We start from the raw sequence: 8,777 nt of genomic DNA on the forward strand, positions 1-8,777 counted from the left end.
GCAACAAGCAATGGCTTTTCACAAGCCCTCCAAAAATTGACCCTTTTTATTGGCAGATGCCTGCCGGGGTTCTTCCATACATGGATGTAAAAGCAACAAGCAATGGCTTTTCACAAGCCCTCCAAAAATTGACCCTTTTTATTGGCAGATGCCTGCCGGGGTTCTTCCATACATGGATGTAAAAGCAACAAGCAATGGCTTTTCACAAGCCCTCCAAAAATTGACCCTTTTTATTGGCAGGTGCCTTCCGGGGTTCTTCCATACATGGATGTAAAAGCAACAAGCAATGGCTTTTGACAAGCCCTCCAAAAATTGACCCTTTTTTTTGGCAGATGCCTGCCGGGGTTCTTCCATAGATGGATGTAAAAGCAACAAGCAATGACTTTTCACAAGCCCTCCAAAAATTGACCCTTTTTTTGGCAGATGCCTGCCGGGGTTCTTCCATACATGGATGCAAAAGCAACAAGCAATGGCTTTTCACAAGCCCTCCAAAAATTGACGCTTTTTTTGGCAGATGCCTGCCGGGGTTCTTCCATAGATGGATGTAAAAGCAACAAGCAATGACTTTTCACAAGCCCTCCAAAAATTGACCCTTTTTTTTGGCAGATGCCTGCCGGGGTTCTTCCATACATGGATGTAAAAGCAACAAGCAATGGCTTTTGACAAGCCTTCCAAAAATTGACCCTTTTTATTGGCAGATGCCTGCCGGGGTTCTTCCATACATGGATGTAAAAGCAACAAGCAATGGCTTTTCACAAGCCCTCCAAAAATTGACGCTTTTTATTGGCAGATGCCTGCCGGGGTTCTTCCATACATGGATGTAAAAGCAACAAGCAATGGCTTTTCACAAGCCCTCCAAAAATTTACGCTTTTTTTGGCAGATGCCTGCCGGGGTTCTTCCATAGATGGATGTAAAAGCAACAAGCAATGACTTTTCACAAGCCCTCCAAAAATTGACCCTTTTTATTGGCAGATGCCTGCCGGGGTTCTTCCATAGATGGATGTAAAAGCAACAAGCAATGACTTTTCACAAGCCCTCCAAAAATGTACCCTTTTTTTGGCAGATGCCTGCCGGGGTTCTTCCATACATGGAAGTAAAAGCAACAAGCAATGGCTTTTCACAAGCCCTCCAAAAATTTACTCTTTTTATTGGCAGATGCCTGCCGGGGTTCTTCCATACATGGATGTAAAAGCAACAAGCAATGACTTTTGACAAGCCCTCCAAAAATTGACCCTTTTTTTTGGCAGATGCCTGCCGGGGTTCTTCCATAGATGGATGTAAAAGCAACAAGCAATGACTTTTCACAATCCCTCCAAAAATTGACGCTTTTTTTGGCAGATGCCTGCCGGGGTTCTTCCATACATGGATGTAAAAGCAACAAGCAATGACTTTTCACAAGCACTCCAAAAATTGACCCTTTTTTTTGGCAGATGCCTGCCGGGGTTCTTCCATACATGGATGTAAAAGCAACAAGCAATGGCTTTTCACAAGCCCTCCAAAAATTGACCCTTTTTATTGGCAGATGCCTGCCGGGGTTCTTCCATACATGGATGTAAAAGCAACAAGCAATGACTTTTCACAAGCACTCCAAAAATTGACCCTTTTTTTTGGAAGATGCCTGCCGGGGTTCTTCCATACATGGATGTAAAAGCAACAAGCAATGGCTTTTCACAAGCCCTCCAAAAATTGACCCTTTTTATTGGCATATGCCTGCCGGGGTTCTTCCATACATGGATGTAAAAGCAACAAGCAATGGCTTTTCACAAGCCCTCCAAAAATTGACGCTTTTTTTGGCAGATGCCTGCCGGGGTTCTTCCATACATGGATATAAAAGCAACAAGCAATGACTTTTCACAAGCCCTCCAAAAATTGACCCTTTTTTTTGGCAGATGCCTGCCGGGGTTCTTCCATACATGGATGTAAAAGCAACAAGCAATGGCTTTTCTCAAGCCCTCCAAAAATTTACTCTTTTTATTGGTAGATGCCTGCCGGGGTTCTTCCATACATGGATGTAAAAGCAACAAGCAATGACTTTTCACAAGCCCTCCAAAAATTGACCCTTTTTATTGGCAGATGCCTGCCTGGGGTCTTCCATACATGGATGTAAAAGCAACAAGCAATGGCTTTTGACAAGCCCTCCAAAAATTGACCCTTTTTATTGGCAGATGCCTGCCGGGGTTTTTCCATACATGGATGTAAAAGCAACAAGCAATGGCTTTTCACAAGCCCTCCAAAAATTGACCCTTTTTATTGGCAGATGCCTGCCGGGGTTCTTCCATACATGGATGTAAAAGCAACAAGCAATGGCTTTTCACAAGCCCTCCAAAAATGTACGCTTTTTTTGGCAGATGCCTGCCGGGGTTCTTCCATACATGGATGTAAAAGCAACAAGCAATGGCTTTTCACAAGCCCTCCAAAAATTTACTCTTTTTATTGGCAGATGCCTGCCGGGGTTCTTCCATACATGGATGTAAAAGCAACAAGCAATGACTTTTGACAAGCCCTCCAAAAATTGACCCTTTTTTTTGGCAGATGCCTGCCGGGGTTCTTCCATAGATGGATGTAAAAGCAACAAGCAATGACTTTTCACAATCCCTCCAAAAATTGACGCTTTTTTTGGCAGATGCCTGCCGGGGTTCTTCCATACATGGATGTAAAAGCAACAAGCAATGACTTTTCACAAGCACTCCAAAAATTGACCCTTTTTTTTGGCAGATGCCTGCCGGGGTTCTTCCATACATGGATGTAAAAGCAACAAGCAATGGCTTTTCACAAGCCCTCCAAAAATTGACCCTTTTTATTGGCAGATGCCTGCCGGGGTTCTTCCATACATGGATGTAAAAGCAACAAGCAATGACTTTTCACAAGCACTCCAAAAATTGACCCTTTTTTTTGGAAGATGCCTGCCGGGGTTCTTCCATACATGGATGTAAAAGCAACAAGCAATGGCTTTTCACAAGCCCTCCAAAAATTGACCCTTTTTATTGGCATATGCCTGCCGGGGTTCTTCCATACATGGATGTAAAAGCAACAAGCAATGGCTTTTCACAAGCCCTCCAAAAATTGACGCTTTTTTTGGCAGATGCCTGCCGGGGTTCTTCCATACATGGATATAAAAGCAACAAGCAATGACTTTTCACAAGCCCTCCAAAAATTGACCCTTTTTTTTGGCAGATGCCTGCCGGGGTTCTTCCATACATGGATGTAAAAGCAACAAGCAATGACTTTTCACAAGCCCTCCAAAAATTGACCCTTTTTATTAGCAGATGCCTGCCTGGGGTCTTCCATACATGGATGTAAAAGCAACAAGCAATGGCTTTTGACAAGCCCTCCAAAAATTGACCCTTTTTTTTTGCAGATGCCTGCCGGGGTTTTTCCATACATGGATGTAAAAGCAACAAGCAATGGCTTTTCACAAGCCCTCCAAAAATTGACCCTTTTTATTGGCAGATGCCTGCCGGGGTTCTTCCATACATGGATGTAAAAGCAACAAGCAATGGCTTTTCACAAGCCCTCCAAAAATTTACGCTTTTTTTGGCAGATGCCTGCCGGGGTTCTTCCATACATGGATGTAAAAGCAACAAGCAATGACTTTTCACAAGCCCTCCAAAAATTGACCCTTTTTTTTGGCAGATGCCTGCCGGGGTTCTTCCATACATGGATGTAAAAGCAACAAGCAATGGCTTTTCACAAGCCCTCCAAAAATTTACTCTTTTTATTGGCAGATGCGTGCCGGGGTTCTTCCATACATAGATGTAAAAGCAACAAGCAATGGCTTTTCACAAGCCCTCCAAAAATTCACCCTTTTTATTGGAAGATGCCTGCCGGGGTTCTTCCATACATAGATGTAAAAGCAACAAGCAATGGCTTTTCACAAGCCCTCCAAAAATTGACCCTTTTTATTGGCATATGCCTGCCGGGGTTCTTCCATACATGGATGTAAAAGCAACAAGCAATGACTTTTGTCAAGCCTTCCAAAAATTGACCCTTTTTATTGGCAGATGCCTGCCGGGGTTCTTCCATACATGGATGTAAAAGCAACAAGCAATGGCTTTTCACAAGCCCTCCAAAAATGTACCCTTTTTTTTGGCAGATGCCTGCCGGGGTTCTTCCATACATGGATGTAAAAGCAACAAGCAATGGCTTTTTTCAAGCCCTCCAAAAATTGACTCTTTTTATTGGCAGATGCCTGCCGGGGTTCTTCCATACATGGATGTAAAATCAACAAGCAATGGCTTTTCACAAGCCCTCCAAAAATTTACTCTTTTTATTGGCAGATGCCTGCCGGGGTTCTTCCATAGATGGATGTAAAAGCAACAAGCAATGACTTTTCACAAGCCCTCCAAAAATTGACCCTTTTTTTTGGCAGATGCCTGCCGGGGTTCTTCCATACATGGATGTAAAAGCAACAAGCAATGGCTTTTCACAAGCCCTCCAAAAATTGACCCTTTTTATTGGCAGATGCCTGCCGGGGTTCTTCCATACATGGATGTAAAAGCAACAAGCAATGGCTTTTGACAAACCCTCCAAAAATTGACCCTTTTTATTGGCAGATGCCAGCCGGGGTTCTTCCATACATGGATGTAAAAGCAACAAGCAATGGCTTTTGACAAGCCCTCCAAAAATTGACCCTTTTTTTTGGCAGATGCCTGCCGGGGTTCTTCCATAGATGGATGTAAAAGCAACAAGCAATGACATTTCACAAGCCCTCCAAAAATTGACGCTTTTTTTGGCAGATGCCTGCCGGGGTTCTTCCATACATGGATGTAAAAGCAACAAGCAATGACTTTTCACAAGCCCTCCAAAAATTGACCCTTTTTTTTGGCAGATGCCTGCCGGGGTTCTTCCATACATGGATGTAAAAGCAACAAGCAATGGCTTTTCACAAGCCCTCCAAAAATTTACTCTTTTTATTGGCAGATGCCTGCCGGGGTTCTTCCATACATAGATGTAAAAGCAACAATCAATGGCTTTTCACAAGCCCTCCAAAAATTGACCCTTTTTATTGGAAGATGCCTGCCGGGGTTCTTCCATACATGGATGTAAAAGCAACAAGCAATGGCTTTTCACAAGCCCTCCAAAAATTGACGCTTTTTTTGGCAGATGCCTGCCGGGGTCCTTCCATACATGGATATAAAAGCAACAAGCAATGACTTTTCACAAGCCCTCCAAAAATTGACCCTTTTTTTTGGCAGATGCCTGCCGGGGTTCTTCCATACATGGATGTAAAAGCAACAAGCAATGGCTTTTGACAAGCCTTCCAAAAATTGACCCTTTTTATTGGCAGATGCCTGCCGGGGTTCTTCCATACATGGATGTAAAAGCAACAAGCAATGGCTTTTCACAAGCCCTCCAAAAATTGACGCTTTTTATTGCCAGATGCCTGCCGGGGTTCTTCCATACATGGATGTAAAAGCAACAAGCAATGGCTTTTCACAAGCCCTCCAAAAATTTACGCTTTTTTTGGCAGATGCCTGCCGGGGTTCTTCCATAGATGGATGTAAAAGCATCAAGCAATGACTTTTCACAAGCCCTCCAAAAATTGACCCTTTTTATTGGCAGATGCCTGCCGGGGTTCTTCCATAGATGGATGTAAAAGCAACAAGCAATTACTTTTCACAAGCCCTCCAAAAATTTACCCTTTTTTTGGCAGATGCCTGCCGGGGTTCTTCCATACATGGATGTAAAAGCAACAAGCAATGACTTTTCACAAGCCCTCCAAAAATTGACCCTTTTTTTTGGCAGATGCCTGCCGGGGTTCTTCCATACATGGATGTAAAAGCAACAAGCAATGGCTTTTCACAAGCCCTCCAAAAATTTACTCTTTTTATTGGCAGATGCGTGCCGGGGTTCTTCCATACATAGATGTAAAAGCAACAAGCAATGGCTTTTCACAAGCCCTCCAAAAATTCACCCTTTTTATTGGAAGATGCCTGCCGGGGTTCTTCCATACATAGATGTAAAAGCAACAAGCAATGGCTTTTCACAAGCCCTCCAAAAATTGACCCTTTTTATTGGCATATGCCTGCCGGGGTTCTTCCATACATGGATGTAAAAGCAACAAGCAATGGCTTTTGTCAAGCCTTCCAAAAATTGACCCTTTTTATTGGCAGATGCCTGCCGGGGTTCTTCCATACATGGATGTAAAAGCAACAAGCAATGGCTTTTCACAAGCCCTCCAAAAATGTACCCTTTTTTTTGGCAGATGCCTGCCGGGGTTCTTCCATACATGGATGTAAAAGCAACAAGCAATGGCTTTTCACAAGCCCTCCAAAAATTTACTCTTTTTATTGGCAGATGCCTGCCGGGGTTCTTCCATAGATGGATGTAAAAGCAACAAGCAATGACTTTTCACAAGCCCTCCAAAAATTGACCCTTTTTTTTGGCAGATGCCTGCCGGGGTTCTTCCATACATGGATGTAAAAGCAACAAGCAATGGCTTTTCACAAGCCCTCCAAAAATTGACCCTTTTTATTGGCAGATGCCTGCCGGGGTTCTTCCATACATGGATGTAAAAGCAACAAGCAATGGCTTTTGACAAGCCCTCCAAAAATTGACCCTTTTTATTGGCAGATGCCAGCCGGGGTTCTTCCATACATGGATGTAAAAGCAACAAGCAATGGCTTTTGACAAGCCCTCCAAAAATTGACCCTTTTTTTTGGCAGATGCCTGCCGGGGTTCTTCCATAGATGGATGTAAAAGCAACAAGCAATGACTTTTCACAAGCCCTCCAAAAATTGACGCTTTTTTTGGCAGATGCCTGCCGGGGTTCTTCCATACATGGATGTAAAAGCAACAAGCAATGACTTTTCACAAGCCCTCCAAAAATTGACCCTTTTTTTTGGCAGATGCCTGCCGGGGTTCTTCCATACATGGATGTAAAAGCAACAAGCAATGGCTTTTCACAAGCCCTCCAAAAATTTACTCTTTTTATTGGCAGATGCCTGCCGGGGTTCTTCCATACATAGATGTAAAAGCAACAATCAATGGCTTTTCACAAGCCCTCCAAAAATTGACCCTTTTTATTGGAAGATGCCTGCCGGGGTTCTTCCATACATGGATGTAAAAGCAACAAGCAATGGCTTTTGACAACCCCTCCAAAAATTGACCCTTTTTATTGGCAGATGCCTGCCGGGGTTCTTCCATACATGGATGTAAAAGCAACAAGCAATGGCTTTTTACAAGCCCTCCAAAAATTGACCCTTTTTTTTGGCAGATGCCTGCCGGGGTTCTTCCATACATGGATGTAAAAGCAACAAGCAATGGCTTTTCACAAGCCCTCCAAAAATTGACCCTTTTTATTGGCAGATGCCTGCCGGGGTTCTTCCATACATGGATGTAAAAGCAACAAGCAATGGCTTTTGACAAGCCCTCCAAAAATTGACCCTTTTTATTGGCAGATGCCAGCCGGGGTTCTTCCATACATGGATGTAAAAGCAACAAGCAATGGCTTTTGACAAGCCCTCCAAAAATTGACCCTTTTTTTTGGCAGATGCCTGCCGGGGTTCTTCCATAGATGGATGTAAAAGCAACAAGCAATGACTTTTCACAAGCCCTCCAAAAATTGACGCTTTTTTTGGCAGATGCCTGCCGGGGTTCTTCCATACATGGATGTAAAAGCAACAAGCAATGACTTTTCACAAGCCCTCCAAAAATTGACCCTTTTTTTTGGCAGATGCCTGCCGGGGTTCTTCCATACATGGATGTAAAAGCAACAAGCAATGGCTTTTCACAAGCCCTCCAAAAATTTACTCTTTTTATTGGCAGATGCCTGCCGGGGTTCTTCCATACATAGATGTAAAAGCAACAATCAATGGCTTTTCACAAGCCCTCCAAAAATTGACCCTTTTTATTGGAAGATGCCTGCCGGGGTTCTTCCATACATGGATGTAAAAGCAACAAGCAATGGCTTTTCACAAGCCCTCCAAAAATTGACCCTGTTTATTGGCATATGCCTGCCGGGGTTCTTCCATACATGGATGTAAAAGCAACAAGCAATGGCTTTTCACAAGCCCTCCAAAAATTGACGCTTTTTTTGGCAGATGCCTGCCGGGGTCCTTCCATACATGGATATAAAAGCAACAAGCAATGACTTTTCACAAGCCCTCCAAAAATTGACCCTTTTTTTTGGCAGATGCCTGCCGGGGTTCTTCCATACATGGATGTAAAAGCAACAAGCAATGGCTTTTGACAAGCCTTCCAAAAATTGACCCTTTTTATTGGCAGATGCCTGCCGGGGTTCTTCCATACATGGATGTAAAAGCAACAAGCAATGGCTTTTCACAAGCCCTCCAAAAATTGACGCTTTTTATTGGCAGATGCCTGCCGGGGTTCTTCCATACATGGATGTAAAAGCAACAAGCAATGGCTTTTCACAAGCCCTCCAAAAATTTACGCTTTTTTTGGCAGATGCCTGCCGGGGTTCTTCCATAGATGGATGTAAAAGCAACAAGCAATGACTCTTCACAAGCCCTCCAAAAATTGACCCTTTTTATTGGCAGATGCTTGCCGGGGTTCTTCCATAGATGGATGTAAAAGCAACAAGCAATGACTTTTCACAAGCCCTCCAAAAATTTACCCTTTTTTTGGCAGATGCCTGCCGGGGTTCTTCCATACATGGAAGTAAAAGCAACAAGCAATGGCTTTTCACAAGCCCTCCAAAAATTTACTCTTTTTATTGGCAGATGCCTGCCGGGGTTCTTCCATACATGGATGTAAAAGCAACAAGCAATGGCTTTTCACAAGCCCTCCAAAAATTTACGCTTTTTTTGCCAGA

Source organism: Rhinoderma darwinii, unplaced genomic scaffold, assembly GCF_050947455.1.
Source record: "Rhinoderma darwinii isolate aRhiDar2 unplaced genomic scaffold, aRhiDar2.hap1 Scaffold_131, whole genome shotgun sequence".
Lineage (NCBI taxonomy): Eukaryota > Metazoa > Chordata > Amphibia > Anura > Rhinodermatidae > Rhinoderma > Rhinoderma darwinii.